Below are 18,972 nucleotides of genomic sequence, written 5' to 3' on the forward strand. Positions count from 1 at the left end.
ACATCAATTGGTTGCCTCCCACACATTCCCTGACCAGGGTCAGGGATCAAACCTGCAGCCCTGGTACGTGCCCTTGACCAGGAATTGAACCTTCCTGTGCATGGGTCGACGCTCTACTCACTGAGCAACACCGGCCAGGGCACCATTGGCCAGAATTTAACCACATGACCACATCTAGTTGCAAGAAGGCTGATGAATGTACTGTTATTCTAGGTAACCACGGGTTTACCTGGAAGTGGCCATTTACTTATGTTTCTCATAAGGAAAGGAGAGAATGGACATTGAGGGGATCCTAGGGTATCTGCCACAATAGCATTTATCTTATTTTGTAATCACACATTCATTGAAGGTAATTATTCAACTAAAGTCTTTTTCCTCCCTAGATTATAACCTGGGCCTTGTCCGCTTTTGTTGATCATAGCATCCCCTGTGCCTAGCATGGTGCTTGGTGCACAGTAGGGATTCCATGAAGACTCGTGGGCCAAATGTGGAAAGCAAGCTATCTGAATCAGCTTTAGTTGTTATATATTAAAAAAAAAAAAAAATACCATAGGCTGGGTGGCCTGTAAACTACAGAAATGTATTCCTCACAGTAATAGGGGTTGGGAAGTCTGAGATCGAGGTGCCAGTGGGTTAGGTGTCTGATGAGAGCCTGCTCCTTGATTCCTGGAATCTTCTTACTGGATCTTCACAGGGAGGAAAGGGTGAAGGATCTCTCTAGAATCTTTTCTAATAAGGGCACTAATCTCATTCATGAAGGCTCCACCCAAAGACCTAATCACCTCCCAAAGACCTACCTCCTAATGCCATCACGTTGGGGTTTAGGATACAACATATGAATTTCGGGGGACACAAACATTTCGATCATAACAGGGGCCTCGGTGCCACTTGGTTGGACCTAAAAGCTATAGCATTTCCTGGCAAGAGTTAATAAAAATAGAAAACATTTATTGAGTACCTACTATGTTCCGGACATTGCCACCTAATCCCCAGAACAGCTCAGAAAGGAGATTTCAGTGTATCCCATTTGTTCAGAGGATGAAGCTGAGGTTTAGAGAGATGAATGCCTTGCTCAAGGTCACACTGCAAAGCAGAGTGACAAAGAGATAGAGGCAGAGGCAGAGTGAGGGCTTGAACCAGGCTCGAGCTCTGAGGTTGGTGTCGTTAACCATCACTCAAGTCTGTTTTAGGACTAGGCTGCAAGAGGGTAAATTCCACCTCCCCCAGTCCCAGGCTAGCTCAGCAGCCCCCAATAAAGCCTTGGCGCCTTGGCTCCTTGGACCAGCTCAACCTAATTCAACCTATAGTCTTCCATTGTAATTAATCACTGCCATGATAAGAGACTAGAAAAGGGGGGGGGGGGGGGAATCTGTGCTCACACCCATTAAGATGGTTATTATTTAAAAAAAAAAGGAATTAACAAATGTTGGCATGGATGTGGGGATACTGAGAGCCTTGTGCATTGCTGGAAGGAATGTAGAATGATACACCCACTATGGGAAACAATATGGCAATTCCTCAAAATATTGAACATAGAATTACCATGCGACCAGCAAGGCTAATTCTGGATAAATACTCAAAAGATGTGAAAGAGGGACCGGAACAGATATTTGTACATGTATGTCTATAGCAGCATTATTCGCAGGAGCGAAGAGGTGGAAGTACCCCAAGTGTCTATCAAGAAATGAAAATAGAATGGCGGTTGCCAGGGGTCGGGGGAGGCGACAATGGGGAGTTCGTGTTTAATGGGTACAGAGTTTGGGTTGGGGGGATAGAGAAAAAGTTCTGGAGATGGGTGGTGCTGATGGTTGCACAGCGAGAATGTACTGAATGCCATTGGACTATCCATTTTAAAGTGGTTAAATGGTAAATTTTATCTTATACATATTTTACCACATCCACATGCTCAAGTCATTGTCTCCCAGTGGGACTCCTGGCCGGGCTCCTAGGGGCTAAAAAGTGCAGAAGCAGGAAGAGGGGCTTTGCCCAGGCAGCTCAACCTGCCTTCCCTAGGCCGTGTGCCTCCAGTGGGGTTGGGTGGGGAGAAGGTCCTGGATGATCTAAAACAGACATTGTGCATCGGCCCTGGTCTCTGGATTCGTTAGCAGAGAGCCTGTGCCAACGCCAGGTCCTGTCTGTCCCCTGTCCCTCTCCCGCCTCCAGCTGTGGTTAGCACACTGCTGGGCCCCAGTGGGATGTGCAGGGCCAGGCTACTGAATTCACAGAACCGAACCATACCCTGGGCTCTTTCCCTTCTCTACCCTCCCCGCTCTGTCCTCTGGCCTTAGGGTTCCTCCAGAGGGTGACTGTCATGCTGCTACATCAACCCCAGCCATCCAGTCTTCTTGTGGAAAAAACCTCTTCGAGGTGGCTGCCGGAAGAAGATGAGTTTGTCAAAGCCAAAGAAATGGGTAGGGGAGTCCTTTCCCGACCTCCTAGGCATTCAGCCTGGGTGGGTGAGGTGAGGTGTGCCATCTTGGTCACAGTGCCTGACAGGCACGTGGCCCAACCAAGACTAGGCCAGGAAGCAGGGATCCCCTCGACACCACCAGGAGAAGAGAAAGCCAAGGTAATGCCACATCTGTTTTTAGGTCATGAAAATGAATTGTTAAAAATTCCATTAAATTTTTATCTTTGATAAAATTATATAGATTCAGAGATTCCTAAAAGCTAAAAGGTCAAACAGAAAAAAAAGGCTATGGAAAAACAGCAGCCCTCTGTCTCCCCCATCCTAGCCCAAGCCCAGCTCCTCAGATCCAACACTTTTAACTCCTTTTAGCTGTTTTCTTCTGTATCGACTCCTGCAGTCCCCCCCCATCTCTAATAACAAGTTTAAACTGGTATTTCTTAAATTTTCATTTGCAGATATTACCCATGAGCTTCCCATTATGGACTCGGAGGATTTAAATCTCACTGCACTCCTTTCTCAATGTCTTTTTTTTTTTTTTTTAATATATCTTTATTGATTTCAGAGAGACGAAGGAAGAGGGAGAGAGAGAGAAGGAAACAAATGATGAGAGAGTCGTCCTCGGCTGTCTCCTGCAAGCCCCACCCCCCTGGGGATGGAGCCCACAACCCGGGCATGTGCCCTGATGGGGAATCGAACCCCCATCTCCTGGATCCTAGATCAATGCTCAACCGGGAACCATGCCTGGCCGGGCTCAATGTCTTTTAACACAAATTTGGTTAAAACCACACTTCATGCTTTTATTATTTTGACTATGTAAGTATCAATGACAGCAGACCCAAGTACATTCCCCTTGAGGCAATTCCCTCTTTTTGTCACAGCTCAGCTTTGTTTGAATCTGTGAGCTTCCCACACCCTCCCAGGACTCTGCAATCCAATTTTCCGCACAGTCAAACTTGTCAGAAAATCCCTCCATTCCACTCCTCTCTCATGCCCTCCCCCCGCCAGCACAGGTTGCTCTCTGGGCCTCTGCAAGGTTCCCTTCCCGAGGCTTTCCTTTGCTGACCTCCTGGGAATTCAAGAGAATTGTTTTATAACAATTTTTATATGATTTCAAAATTATATACGGTTTCTACTTGTTCACTGTAGAAAAAAATTTAAAGGCATGAGAAAGAAAATATGGTGATGTGTTCTTCTACACAAACGTAACCATTAACATTTTGGCATGTATCTTTCCAATCTTTTTTATACATATCAATATACATCAAAGAGGTGGAAATGCTATCTGGAAAACAAAACCCATGACCGCTGCATTTCTGCCCCTGGGAGAGAGGAGCATGATTCCTATCAGAGCCAGGATTCTCCTGTGGAGGAAAATAGCTTGTTGGGCCCCATGAGTCAGTGAATATCAAAAGTACTCCCCCAGAACATGGTTTAAAAAGACAGGGGAGAAAATGCTTTTTAAAAAACAAAGACTACAATAAAACCCTCTGCCAGTTGGAAGTGATAGGAATTACAGCATTGAAAAATGAAATTTGCCCTGGCTGGTGTGGCTCAGTTGGTTGGGTGACATCCCATGCACCAAAAGGCTGCCGGTTAAATTCGCAGTCAGAGCACATGCCCAGGTTGCCGGTCTCGACTCCCAGTGGGGTATGCAGGAGGCAGCTGATCGATGTTTCTCTCTCTCTCTTTTTCTCTCTCTCCCTTTCCCTTCCTCTCTAAAACAAAGCATCTTTAAAAAAAAAAAAGAAAAATGAAATTTAAAAAATGAAGGCATTGAAAAAACTGACAGAGAGAGAAGGGCCTATAGCCACATTGCCCAATGTAGTAGGCACTAGTCTCATGAAGCTATTTAAATGTCATAAAATTAAAAATTCAGTTCCTCAGATGGACTAGTGACATTTCAAGTACTCAACAGACACATGTGGCTAGCGACTACCTCATTGGACAGCTCAGAATAGAACATTTCTGTCATCTCAGGAAGCTCTATTGGATTGCACTGGTCTCTAACACAGATCAAAAATTTGCAATGTGTGAGCCAAATTTAGTTCATAGCAGTAGAGCAGGATGATTAAGAGAGTAGGCTCTAGAGCCAGATGCCCGCGTTCAAATCCTGCTCTGCCACTTATTAACTTATTATTTTGGACAACTAATCTCTGTGCCACAGTTTTCTCATCTGTAAAGTGGAGAGCATGGTAATAACTACTATACAGGTTGTTACACAGGCCAAATAATTGATACTTATAAAGTGCTTAGGACAGTACCTGTATAAGTAGTTATTAAATACTTCTAATAAGTACTTATTAAATACGTGCTTAAATACTTTGATTTGCCTGTTAGTTACCAACAAATGAAATGGAAATCAAAATTAAAATCTAGATTTCTGGGGGTTTTTGTTTTCCTTTCACGAGGCCTGGCAACCCTGGTCACATCATTCCTGATACACTATGACTGGCCAGGCAGGGTGGCAGCTGCCCAGCGAAGATGGAGCATAAGCTCTTCAGTTGCCCACATGGTCTTTGGGGACAGGTGTTGCATCAGCCCCACTCAGAGCAGGCATCTCTTTCTAATTCACACAAAGGCACAGCGTAGGCTAGTGGGCAGCCCTGGGGAAGGTGGCAAACACAGGGACATCAAGCAATGTCTTAAGGAGGGGGCATGGCAGGCAGTTATCTAGGGCACTGACATCAACTGTTCAATTTTAAGTTGCCACCCAAAAACGTTGTGATTCTGTATTTCATATCTTCAATAAAGTCTGCTGCACACTAAGTCTGTAGTACAGCATTTTTTTTTTTTTTTTGGTGAAATGAGGTGGCCCAGGAAGGAACAAAAAATGATGATGAAAACACAGCGCAGACTGAAAATGTTGCAGTCTCTGGAACAATGGGCCCCTTGAAACTTCTTAGGAGCTTGTTTGGGGGTGGGCAGCAGGGTGTGTGGAACAGAGGCTAGAATCCTTGTATTTGAATAATTAGGGAAGCATGACTCTGAGGCTGGAAATATTGGCGATCTCCAGAGGCGGATAACTGGGTTATGGACTCACACACCTTGAGGAAAGGGAGCGGAGAATCAGACAATTCGCAACTTTGTAATTGCCTTTTATATCACGAACATCTTTCCATGCCATTCGTCCTTTACAGCATGTGATTGTCAAGGAGGGGAGAGGTCATATCGGAATCCAGCCGGCCAGGTGCTTCTTCAAGCTCACAGATGTGCCAGTCAGGCATCAGGTGAGAGACCAAAATCACTTCCAGGGTTTAAACCAGAATGGGCCTGGTGGGAGCGGCTCGGTTGGTTGAGCATTGTCCCGTGAACCAAAGGGTCACTGATTCCTGGTCAGGGCACATGCCAGGGTTTGGGGCTCGATCCCCAGTAGGGGGTGTGCAGGAGACAGCCAATCGATGTTTCTCTCTCCCTCTCCCTTCCTCTTTCTCTAGAATCAATAAAAACATAAAACGTATTTTTTTAAAAAACCAGAATGGATTCAACACAAAGATTAGGCAATGACCAAACCCCTGAAAGGGCAGGAGGAGCAGTCTCAAGTGTTGCTTTCACAAATGACTCTCAAAACACTCCCGGGGAGCCATTCCCTTTATTACCTTCAAGAAGGTTGAATTCCAGGGCATGCTCTTCTAGCTACAATCCAGGTACCAGAAAGCTGAAACCAGGAGGCTGCTGCCACCGCCCAATTCCACTGGAATGTGGAATTCCACCACTGCTACCTCCAGAATTTCCTCTCAACGTCCTCGAACCTGGAGATGGGACATTGACAATCTCATCTCAAGAATACGGCATGACCTCTACCTCACTTCCACTTTTCAAATCTTGCAGAAATGCATCTAAGTAGCAGAACCTAATTCGCACCCAGAATCCTAGCTGCATGCAACCAGGGAAATGTGGCTTTATCTTTTCAGCCTGTGCAGCACAGGAAGACCACTGGAATCAATGCTGAGGGTCCATCAAGCATTCTGGTATGCCCCCACTAGGAAATCACCGTCTCTGCTACTCGCAGACCTGATTTTTCCTCCCTGCTAACCAGGTCCCCTTTTTCTGATAGCAGCTCCCTGATTTTCCTTCGGAGAACCACCCTTCACACGTCATTAGATGAGGCTGACCCCATAACCCCAGTCTCAGGATGGGGCACATGTCCCAGCCCTGGGCCACTAGTATACTCCATCTCCTATTCTTGCTCAGTGTGTCATCCCTCAGAGAATATGTGAAAGAATGGCTATCATTCCCCTGGAGACATCAGGAAGAGAAGGGGCAGCCATTTATCTTGGACGGTTGAGACATTTACCAGCCTAGAAGCTGGGGGCAGAATACTATGATTCACTGTCACTTTCTGCTCTAAGATTTGGCAATTGCCTGGCCTGCGTGATGCAGATAAACAAATCATTCGTAGGTACCTTCCAGAATTTTAAACTGTCTACAAAAAAGACAATCCTGACTTGAAACATTCTGCCCTTTAATGAAATGAAGCACAAGATCACAGTCTCCATATTTTATTTGGAAAATATGGTCCCCAAAACATCTTCACAGTCAGCTAAACTTTTCCCAAATACAGAGTGTGTGCGCACGCGTACACACACACACACACACACACACCCCAGCTCTACCTCTCACTGTCTCTCAATCTGTCCTTTTAGGTTGGGAGCTCTATTCCTTAGTGTCAACATCCACAGATGCTGGGTCACTCATCTCTCCAGGGATTAAACACAAGAACACTCAACTTAAGAAAGGAGGGAAGAGGGGACGTTCCTGGTGACTGTGTGTGCCTAGAGACACAAACCTGCTTTCCATGGTGTCCAGTCTTGTTTGGCTGAGGGCCTGGGCAACCTATAATGAGAGAAGTTGTGAATGAGACCAAAGGTTCTGGATCTGAACCCGGACAGCCAAGTGACCCTGGACAACCTCTCTGGGCCTCGGTTTCTCATTTGTAAGATAAATGGGTTCGGCCCATTTATTTCCTAGTTTTGATGGTTTACAGTCATACATCTGGGTCAGTGTTGATTTGAGGGTGAGATGACACAAGACATAAGACAGTTTGCTTTAGAAATATCCCATTTGTAAAGAAGACACGCATTATTATATTAAAGAGCTGTGAGCTAGGAGTCAGGAAACTTGGGCTCTGGTACTTGCTACATCATGAGCTCTGCATCAGTGGGCAGTCGCTTGGTTTCTCTGTGCTGTAAAGGGAGAGGCTTGGAGCAGATGATGTCTGATGGCCTTCGCAGCTCTGAGGTTCTATATGAGGCCTTGAGCCATAATGTTTTGCTGGGGAAATAAATCAGAGGGGAAAGTGAATGCTCTCAGTGGGTGAAGGGGCTGCCCCTCAGAGGTTTGTCTGCCTCCTGCATTCTTTGGACACTTCCCTGCCCTTTGTGCCTCCCTCACTTCCAATGCCCAGGTTTAAGGGCAGGAGCTGGCACATCTGAGGCTCAAACCGGCTAAATGAGCTGGACCTTGAGTCCTGCTGAGTCCTCCCATGGCTGGAGTCCAAGGGTTGAAGACCAGACTTTCCAAGCAGCTTATCAGGGTATGTTACTGGCCCAGCCCAGGTGACTACTTGGCAGTGGACTTTGCTTGATCTATTAAGTGCCCCAGAAGGGCCACTTTGGCTGACGCCCTGATCCATACCAGGCTCCATGCTGCAGGGGACTTGTGACCTCCAAGTCTGGCTGAAAGTCAGTGAAGAAAAACGATCCTTGGAGATTTTCCAGGCTGAGAATATCTGCCTGGAAAGGTGTCACGGGGCAAGGCTCACTTTAGAAAAGAATGCAGACTAGGGAAGCCTGGTGGGAATGGAACAGGGCCTTGCGGGAGGAAGCGCAGGCAATAAGGGGCAGGGGAATGAGTGTGGGGAATTCTGGGGTTATCCACGGGGAAGAGCCAGGCTCGAGCTGAGTGAAGTAGAAAGAGGCATGGAGTCCAAGAAATCTATTTCAGTGCCTCTAGATCTTCATGTGAGTAACAGATTAAAATTCATAAAATAACATTCCAAGTAACCTAATTACATGTGCTACCTTTCAGTGTTTCCCCCCCACCGATTTAAAAAGTGACATAAGCCCAGCCGGACGTGGCTCAGCAGTTGAGCGTCAACCTAGGATCCAGGCGATCGGGGTTCGATTCCTGGTCAGGGCACATGCCCGGGTTGAGGGCTCGATCAGTGACTCTCTCATCATTGATGTTTCTATCTCTCTCTCTCTCCCGCTTCTTTCCTCTCTCTGAAATCAATAAAGATATATTTTAAAAAATAAAAATAAATAAAAATAAAAAGTGACATAAGGTTAAAAAATATGGAAAAAGATAACTAAGAAAAGAGAAAGCAGCCATAATTCCACCACCTAGTGATAACTGCTATTGTTGGTATGTTTTCTACTGGCCTTTTATGCATATGTACACAGTATAATTTTTAAAGGGATAATACTGTACTACGTGCTTTTTTCCTAATCTGCTCTTTTCACGGAATATTTTTTCGTCTCGGTCAATATTGATTCTTGTCATCGTTTTTAATGACTGCGTGATATTTGATCGTGTGGATATACTATTTTTGAATTTAACAATCTTTTATCACTAGGTATTTAAATAATGTCTATTTTTAACCATTCTAAGCACTGTTCTTTGAAGCTCTTGGCACATATACCCTTGCTCATGTGTGCAATTATTTCCTTCAGATAAATTCCCAAAAGTGGAGCTCCTAGGTCAAAGTGTATTATACATATTGACACATTGACAAATTTCCCTGCAGAAAGGTTGTAGCAATTTATTCTCTACCGCCAGTGTCTGATGCTTGATCACCCTGAGTTAATGGCTTTGGCACTTTCTGTATTAAGACAATGGCTGTACATCTCTTCTTTAACATCAAAATTATACAAATTTTATTCTTTGACCCAGTAATTCCACTTCTGGGAAGGTGTTTAAAGAAAATATCTAAATTACACACACATAAAGGGGATAGACAGGTAGGTAGGTGGATAGATAGGGGGTGGGAGGGGCTGTATCTGAGTAAGCCAACTGCTTTGGACAATCACTGCCCCTGTGGATTGGAAAGGGCACCCCGAATTGTGTCAGGGCAATTACTCCCAGTTCCTTGGACAGTTGTCACTGCTGTACATGAGGTGGACCACCTGCGTATACCACTCTCTCTAGCCTCAAGAACCTCCCTTTACCCTCCTTAATGACATCAGGCCTTGGCTCATACAGAGTTGATAGCCCTGCCCTGTCTGTCAAAGGTCGCCGGTGACATATGCCCAAGGATTTCTGCAGCATTAGTTAGGAGGCGGGATCATAAGATGATAACCGGTGTGTTCTTTCCCCCTTCTCGAAATGCCTTTAAATCCAAGACCACTATCCCTCCTTTTGGATTATGAGATTAGAGGCCACCTAGAGAAGTTGCTAGTATAGAGCGTGAGAAGAAAGTCAACCAAAATCGCAGCTTTTAAACTCACAAGCTATGTATTCAAGTGTAAGACCGAACGATATAGGAAGAGACATGTCAAAACAAAAACCAAACACAATTTTCCCCACCTCCTCTCTAGGAAAGATAAGACTTATTAGGGAGGGAAGGCAGGTGGAGTGTGTGAGGAACTGTGCATCCGGCCCTATCTGAAGTTCAATAAACCGCCTGTGACTGGGGATCGAAAAGGCCTTGATTCCTAGGCAGGGCCTAAGCAGGCAGCAAGCCTCACAGGCCAATCTCCCACCTTTGTGGGGCAGATTCTGTGTAGCAGGAATGGCAGCTTGGCATGTCTAGGCTTGAGATCGGAAACAGATTCTCCCAGCTCTTGGGGGTGGGGAGGCGAGGCAGGTGAATCTCCTGGCTGAGTTAGGAGGATGCCATATGGACACAAGAGGAGTGGCTACCTATCAACCGAGTGTCAGCACAGAGGAGGGACCCTTCCCAACTCCCACTCGCACACCACCCCTGCGGCCTTTCTAGGAGCCAGACAGGGATGACTCACCTGTTATTCTGGAACAGGAGGCTACCAGGAGACAAAGCAAGGAAAGCCCAAGCAGTGGTTGTCCCCTCTCCATTTACTCCCTCAGCAACAGAGAAGCGAAGAGCTGGGAGAAGCAGCAAGATTCTGATTATAACTGAGTTTCCCTAGAAGTACTTTGATTATGGTTTTTTTGCTTCTAGGAATCTGGGGCTTGAGAAAGAAATTTATTCGGTTCTAGAAAAATAAAGGAAGTCATTTTTTCCCCACACCTGGATTCATGCAATTGTGAAATTTGAAACTTCTTTCATTTATTTTTTATTAAAAACATTTTTATTGATTGCTTGAGAGAGAAACATCAATTTGTTTTTCCACCTATTGATGCACTCATTCCTTAATAGATTGTTGTGTGTGCCCTGACCTTCGCATATCAGGGACGGTGCTCCAACAAACTGAGCTACCCGGCCAGGGACAAACCGTCTTTCACAGGAGTAAAAAAACTGGGAAAACTAGAGCATCCAACAAAAGGGGAATAGTTGCACTATTATATGATCATCTAATGTTTACAGATACTATACAATAACATAAAAGTGTTTATGACATAGCGTTGAGTGAAAAAACAGGATATAAAAATGTCTGTCCTTTTTTATTACAACAATATTCAAAAGAAAATCTTAAAAAAATTTATAGTTGAAATACAATTTTGGAAATAAACGTACAAAAACATTAGGTGGTTGCCTTTGGATGAGAAAGCTGTGGGTAATTTTTTCTTCTTTTTACTTTTCCTTAATTGTCCTCCATGAGCATAATTTTCTTTGTAATGAAATTTATATATTTAAATATATATGTGTGTGTATTTTTTAAAACAAGGCTTGATCCATGGCCTAGAGCTCTGAAGAGGTTGGAGAAAGCGGGGAGGGAGGTAAAAGGGATTTTTTTCCAGGCCCTGTTGAACTCTGTTCTGCTCAGCGACTGAGTTGGTCATCAATTGTCTCCTTCCTGCCTGGTAAGCAAATGTTGGGTGATGTCATGGACAGAATGAGCCAAGAAATGATGGGTCATGATGAATGGGAGCCTCTGTTCATGAGAAATACAGGAAAACTCACATAGTTTAAATGTCAGTGGTTCTCAAAGCGTGATTCTCACATCAGCAGTCTCAGCATTGCTCGTTAGAAATGTAACTTCTCCGGCCCCTTCTGAGACCTGATAGATCACGACTCTTGGACCCAGCAAGGTATATTCTAACAAGCCCTCCAAGGGATTCTGATGCCTGTCAAAGTTTGAGAACACTTTCTTTTTCTACATCTTATCTTAATTTATTATTTTTTTTAACAAAATTTTATTTTTCAAAATGTACAGCTGGTGGCACCTGCTGTTTATGCGTCTTCACCAGCAGCTGGGGCATCCCCACCCTTGGTAGTTTCTGGTGTAAATTACCTGAGCTCTGTGCTTTGCAACCAGTTTAATAAGCCCTTTACTAAGGAGCTCCTGTAGGGCTGCCCTGGCCAAGGAGCCTCGGATCTTCAGTCTCTCAGAGCCAACAGCCAAGGGTAGAAGCTTATTGTTGGGAACTTCCTTACGGGGTTTGTCATGTTGCTCTGTCAGACAAGACTAGGTTATTGAGCTTGTCCTGACTTTGCCTTTGGATGACTTCTTGTTGGCCTTGTTCCCGTATTTGTTCGCTGGGTCTTCGTCTTCCTTGGCTGACTTTAGGGCACCTTTCTTCTTCTTGTCCTTGGGAGGCACGGCGAGACTGGAGGAGCGGTGGGTTCCCCTGCTGCCTTGGTGAGATAGCAGACCAGGAGGTTAATTTATTTTTAAGATTAAGTTTTTAAAACACAAATGTTTTATTTTTAATAGTTTTAAATTTACAGAAACATTTCAAAGATAGCACAGAGAATTCTCTACACCACACCCAGTTTTTCCTATTATTCATATCTTACACTAATATGGTACATTTGGAGAACCACTCTTACTGAGTAGTCACTGGTGAGCTTACTTTAGATTGGTCCCTGGGGTAGATTTCAGTCCCGAGGCTGGAAGGAGCTAAGAGAGGTGCTTATGATGACCATCAACTCTGTTCGCATTTGAATAAGACTTAAATGGGTTATTTCAGTAGATGCCTTTGAAATAAGCCAAGGAATTTATCCCCATTTTACAGATTAAAAAAAGCAAGCCCTGAAAATCAGAAAGATGAAATGATTTTCCCAAGATCATACAACTGATAACTGATATTTATTGTACTTTTCCAATAGGCCAAGTCTTATTGATAATATATCAACAGCAAGCATATGTTATCTCATTTAAATCTCACACAAATCTTATAAGGTAAGTACCACTATTATAGCTTCATTTTATAGACAAGGAAACTGAGGCACAGGAAGACTAAGTAACTTACTCTTGGACACACAGCTTTTTTTGAAAAAAGTTCAAATAGCGTTTGTTGGTTTGTTTCACAGTTTACATCCAATGTTATTTTGCAATAGTTTCAGGTAGACACACAGCTTTAAATAAAGGAACTGGGATGTAAACCTGAGAGGTCTGACTTTAGGACAGGTGTTCATAACCATGGAGATATAGAGTGAGTATGATGCCTTTGAAAGGTTTCAGCTTGGTTAGACTAAATTACATTTCCCAGAGTTCCCTTTTCAGTATGTTTCCAGTTAGCATGAGCCACAAAAGAGTTTCTTGTGGAAGCTTTGGAGGGTGGAAATGAAGCAGCAGCTACTCTGTAGCTGGCCTATGTTGCGGATTATCTGCTGCCTCAGCTCACTGACATGAGCAGCAGCCATGCACGCAACTGTTACATCTTCCTGCAGCTTCTCTGACTTCTGGGCCGAGGATGGGTGCTTAGCTCTGTGCAAAGAGCCTGGCTTCTGCATGACACCCACACCATCAACACCAGAGGCAACGAGAACTGACACAGGCTTCAGTGGACCCTCATGGGCTCCAGATCATGCCTGGAAGTACCAGCTTATTTTTTCCTCTCCACTTTATATCCATTTTCTATTCCCAACTGCCTGCTCTGCGGACGTCAAGCTTCAGTGTCAGACATGCAGACGACAGCCTTGTTTGTGTGCCCAATACTTCGAAAGGCCAAAACTCAAAACGTCAGAGTTTGGAGTAAGGAAAGGTTTATTGATCAAGAAGGAATCCACTGAGAAGATGGGAGACCTAACGGTGCCTCAAATTCATCTTGCTCACTGGACTAGGGTAAGGGATTTTAAGGGGCTAGGGGACACAGGTATGCGAGGTGCTGGTGGGGCAAGTTTTATTTGGAGGAACTTGGGACTTGGCCATTTATGGTAAAAAGGCATCAACACCGGATCTTCCTGGACAACGCAGATCCATGACATCTGAAAGAATTCAGATGTTCAAGTTCCGATTATGTGCTGGTCCTTTGTTTCCTGGGGGGTGGGGGCAGCAAGACTTTGTTTCGGGGTGCAGCTGGAGGTCAAAGTTCTCTCCTCTTCGAATGCTTCGGCTGTATGACCTGCAGTTTTGATCTGTTGTTTGTGGGATGTAACCATGCTAAAGGAAAGTTTATAGTTTAGTTTTAAATGCATATATCAGAAAGGAAGAAAGGCTAAGATTTGGTGTTCAAAGCAGCCATGTCAAGAAAAAATATTTTTTTAAATTCTCACTGGAGGGTATTTTTTCCATTGCTTTTCAGAGAAAGTGGAAAGGGGAGAGAGAGAGAGAGAGAGAGAGATTGATGTGAGACAGACACATTGATTGGTTGCCTCCCGCATGCACCCCCAAACCTGCAACCGAGGTGCATGCCGTTGGCCAGAATCGAACCTGGGACCCTTCAGTTTGTGGGCCAATGCTCTTAACCACTGAACCAAACCGGCTAGGGCAAGAAAATTTTTTAAATGACAGATTAAATCCAAAGAATATGAAAGATTAATTAAGATAAGAGCAGAACTGCCCTGTCCTTTTCTAATGTGCTGCTTCTATTTTTCTGTGATTAAAAAAAAAAAAAAAGATGATCAGGCATGTTAATTTTTGTGTAAACTAGGTGTAAATAAACCCTACTAAAGGTTAAAAAGATTATTTAGATATTAACCTATGTACACACTCTCTCCCCCTTCATTTAAGCAAATAATAATAGGTCTTGTGCTACCAGTCTCAGCGAGAATTTGTGGTTCCTGTTGAAGAAATAGGGATTGAGAGAGATGAATTCCCTCTGACCAGGGTTTCTTATGACCTAGGCCCTTGAACTTGAATGGAAAAAAAAATTACATCTTTATTTTTCATTAACCTGTATCTGAAAGGTAGCATTCAATTATGAAAGTAGGCAAAAAAAAACACACTGTTGCATTAATAGTGCCCATGCCTTTTTCATCAGCAGATATCAGCTATCTTCATATCCTATTATGGTTGTTGCAATATGTTGAAATATTGTTTACATTTTATCACTACTTCAAAAGTATGAAGTTATTAGATCCATCACTAGATCTCAGTATTCGATATTTTAAAAAACCCATGCATTACTATATCATGTCTGCTTTCAAACTATTTTTATAATTGTACATCAGTATTTCCCCCCAGGCCGGTGGAAGGTAAAAAGGAAAGAGCAGAGAGGCTGTGAGAGTGAGAGCAGGAGCACTGGTCCTCCGAGAGGGCGCGGCATCAGGGACTATGTCCCATGTCACCAAGTTGGGAATGGAAACAGTCGAGAGAGCCACTGTGCCCTGTGGGGATCAATGCCTGAGCGCCTGATGTCCCCTCCCCCCCCAAAAAAGCTCTCCCAAAACTGTGCATAATTCATGAGGGAACCCCCAAAAAGCTAAACTCCATTTCTCATACAACTGAGTTTGAGGGCTGGAGTTTGTGGCAGCTGTGAAGGCATAGCTTCAGTTACAGGATTTCTGAGCACCGTAAGCCTAAACAGCATAGAAAAAGTTCAACATCTGTGCTCAGGCTGTAAGATCTAGCCTGGACTAGCTGTGCATATTGTGAAGTTAAATGAAAACAGAACTCCCCTTTGTGTTATAGTCATACGGTCTCATATATGACAGTTGAATAATTAAAAAAAACAACCACCACCACCACACGACCAGTTTTAATCGGGCTGCTCAGGGGCCTTTGGTGGAATTCCTGAGCAGTGGCGATGTTGAGGACGGGGCTGGCGTTCGGCCGTCTGTGTGTGTGCCACAGCTGGGACAGGCCATTTGCTGCCTCACTGGTCGGGGGACAAACATGGGACCCCAGACATCTTTGCACGGAGTCCAGTCTCTACTGTCTCCATTAGAGTCTCCACTGGCAGCCTCACAGACCAACTCTGTTCTCCGTCTCACTTTCTCCCATTTCTCCATTTCAAAGATAAATTCTCAACTCATGGGCTGAAAAAGGCACCAGGGCAAAGCTGCTTCCTCCTCCTTTCCAATTCCCTCCCCGAAATTAAATCCCCATTTGAGGCGAGGAGGACGACTAGCCCTGCTCCCCTTCGATTCTTGCAGAGAACGTGCTTTCCCACCCCCGTGTCCCCTCCTCAGGCCTTTCTTACCCTCAGTGTACCCGAAGCCCTGCAGGGAGGAGAGGAAGGGTCTGCGGGAGAGGTAAAGGTAGTGTCCAAGTTTTTGTTATTCCCAGAACCCTGACTTTGCCCTTCTGTAGCTGGGCTTAGTGTGGGAAGAGCCTCAGGCCTCAGCTTGCCAGATTGTGCAATGGATCAGCTGACAGGTGAGGCAGGCACCTCCTGCCCGCAGATAGTATCAGCAGTTTCAAAGGTAAACATCTTCTAAGGTTGAATGTCTGGCCTGTGGATGAAGCTCGGGCAGGGCTAAGCCCGCAGCTGTAGGCCCTTGTCCCTCACCTCCATGCCTGAGCAAGAAGCAGGGAGGCGAGGTGGCGGAGAGGCAGGAGACCTGGGTTCTGGTCCAGGTCCTGACAGCAGAGCATCCCTAGCTCATCCAAGTCTCCTCCCCACTCTAGCCTCAGTTGTTCCATCTTTAACGCAAGTGGGTGAAACTAGATGAACTTGAACGTCTTTTCCATCTTTTTTTTTTTTTTTTTTAAATATTTTTATTGATTTCATTGATTTCAGAGAGAGGAAAAGGAGAGGAAGAGAGAGACAGAAGCATCAACGATAAGTCATTGATCGGCTGCCTCCTGCACGCCCCCTGCTGGGGATCGAGTCCACAGCCCAGGCCTGTGCCCTGATCCGGACTCGAACCAAGGTCTCCTGGATCCTGGGTGGATGCTCAACCATTGAGCCACGCTGGCTGGGTGGCTCATCTTTTAAGGGTCCTTGCACATAATCTACATCCCAAAGAACAATACCCTCTATCTCTTAGGCAAACCAATAGGCTGCATGGTGATGAGGGACCTATCCAAAGACACACAGTCAGACCCGGGGAAGAGGGGATTGGAGCTCACCTATTTAGAATCCTAATCCACTCAACTGCATTGGTCAAGTCTAAACCTCACCTCAGGAGCTCTGCCCCTCTCCTAAAGGTTGGGTGGTCTTTCAATCAAGATACATGCCAGGGGGAGAAAGTTCAAGGCCCTGGAGAGCCCTAGACCTGCTGCTGAGCTCACAATGGGTGAGGAAGGGAGCCAAAGGAGCTTGTGACCAGGGGTGCAAAAAGAAGCCTGGAGGCCCAGCCAGGTGTGAGACTGGCAGCTGGGAAGGAGCGGGTGCTAGGGATGCATTAGGGTAAGAAAAATCGGGCTGGAATGGTTTGCTTCTTCAGAGAACACTGTCCTAAGCGTCGTCCTGTTGTTGTCAGAGAAAAATGCCGTATCATCTAAACATGCAGTCAGATTGGCTGGGGAAAGAGGCCATTACTCACACAGTCTACGAGAAACAGATGGGAAAGGCGCAGAAGGGAGGCATGCTCCAATTTCTGAACGGCGAGAGGGAGGTGGGTTTTTATAAGCTTCCATGGGTCTCTGCAGGCCTGGCTTCTTTTTTTTTTTTTTTAAATATATCTTTATTGATTTCAGAGAGAGGAAAGGAGAGGGAGAGAAAGAAACATCAATGATGTGAGAGTCATTGATCGGCTGCTTCCTGCACGCCCCTGACAGGGGATCGAGGGGATCGAGCCCGCAACCTGGGCATGTGCCCTGACCGAGAATCGAACCCCGATCGCCTGGATCCTAGGTCAACGCTCAACCGCTGAGCCCCGCCCGCCGGGCAGGCCTGGCTTCTTGCTTCCTGGTCCACGGTGCCTGTTGGAGGCCCGCAGAGATGGGGTTCAGAGGATGAATAACCTCCAGAGGCCACAATAGCGGCTAGGAGTTTCACTTTTCTATTTTGTAAATTCTGAAGCATTTGATAGAGCCAACAGAATATATGCGATGTATATGCAGTCAGGCGCATAATACTGAAACAGCCCGGCCGGGCGGGGCTCAGAGGCTGAGCGTCGACCTAGGATCCAGGCGATCGGGGATCGATTCCCGGTCAGGGCACATGCCCGGGTTGCAGGCTCCATCCCCAGTCGGGGGCATGCAGGAGGCAGCCGATCAAGGACTCTCTCATCATTGATGTTTCTCTCTCTCTCTCTCTGAAATCAATTAAGATAAATTAAAAAAATAATAATGAAGCACACACCTGTGAACCCACCGCCCCATTTAAGAACTAGAACGCTGCTACCTGTGTTCAAAGATCTCATCCTCGGCCTTGGCCAGAGGTGACTGCTGTTGGGAATTTGTCCCACAGTCTTTTGCTTTTCTTTCTATTTCCCCACACGGAAAGCACCAAACAATAAATGGTTTAGTTTTGCTTATTTTAAAATTTAACCAGAATGTATTTTATGAATTACTTTTTCCACTCGTATCTCTCAGACTCGTCCGGCCTGATGTGTGTGTAGTTCATTCATTAGCACTAGTATTTCGTTGTGTGAATATGCCACCATTAATTTATCCATGCTTTTGTCCAAGGGCATTTGGATTCTTTCCAGCTTTTTGTTGTTTCGATGTCTATGTTTCCTGGAGCCAGAGTATAAGAGTTTCTCTGGGGTATATACCCTGGAGTGGAATTATTGGGTCAAATTGTTTTTCGGAGTAGATGCCAATTTATGTTCTACCCGTCAGAGTTCCTGTAGTGCCACATCCTCACCAAGACTTGGGATTGTTTTCCACTTTCCAGAAGAACCCCTAACTGGGTATCTCTGCCGGTGATCCTGAGGTAGGCTCCCACCTTTTCCAGCCAGAGTCCATGGCTCTTTGAATGCCCCGGTGACCATGCTGGGCTGTTTCCTTGTACCTACATTCATAACTGAACATCGCTGAGCACAGAAAGGGGAGGAAACGAGGTTAGGGACACACTAGGAGACTTGGGGTCTTTCTATGTGACTATCAAAATCACTGGATCCCTTTAGAGAATGAAGGCAAATTTAAAAAATTTTTTTTTCCTTTTTTTCCCCAATTACAGTTTATAGTCAATATTATTTTGTATTTGTTGAAGCCAGATAGTTAGTTTTGCCCCAACCCAAAGCACACTGGAGCCTGGTCTCCTAGGTTGACTGAAGAGGCCTGATTAATTTTCTTCCCTATCAACCCCAGCACTCCTGTTTCGCAGGTGAACGCTCTTTACCTCCCTCCACTCTCTCTTCCACTCTCTAAGTCAATATTTCTCCAAGTGTGGTCCACCACCCACCCACATGAGAATCAGCTAGG

The 18,972-nt window shown here is 45.2% G+C and overlaps 1 long non-coding RNA gene and 1 pseudogene across 1 annotated transcript; both read right to left on the reverse strand.

Moving 5' to 3' along the window:
- Window positions 1-6,074: 6,074 nt before the first annotated feature.
- LOC107535649 (uncharacterized) lies at window positions 6,075-10,437 on the reverse strand. Its single transcript, XR_001603043.2, has 3 exons — window positions 10,369-10,437; window positions 7,197-7,243; window positions 6,075-6,159 (listed from the first exon to the last, which is right to left on the reverse strand). It is a non-coding gene; the product is annotated as an uncharacterized LOC107535649 (long non-coding RNA).
- A 1,283-nt stretch (window positions 10,438-11,720) lies between these two features.
- LOC107535648 (small ribosomal subunit protein eS25 pseudogene) lies at window positions 11,721-13,226 on the reverse strand (annotated as a pseudogene).
- Window positions 13,227-18,972: the final 5,746 nt, after the last annotated feature.

Source organism: Miniopterus natalensis, chromosome 17, assembly GCF_054644295.1.
Source record: "Miniopterus natalensis isolate mMinNat1 chromosome 17, mMinNat1.hap1, whole genome shotgun sequence".
NCBI classification, from domain to species: domain Eukaryota; kingdom Metazoa; phylum Chordata; class Mammalia; order Chiroptera; family Miniopteridae; genus Miniopterus; species Miniopterus natalensis.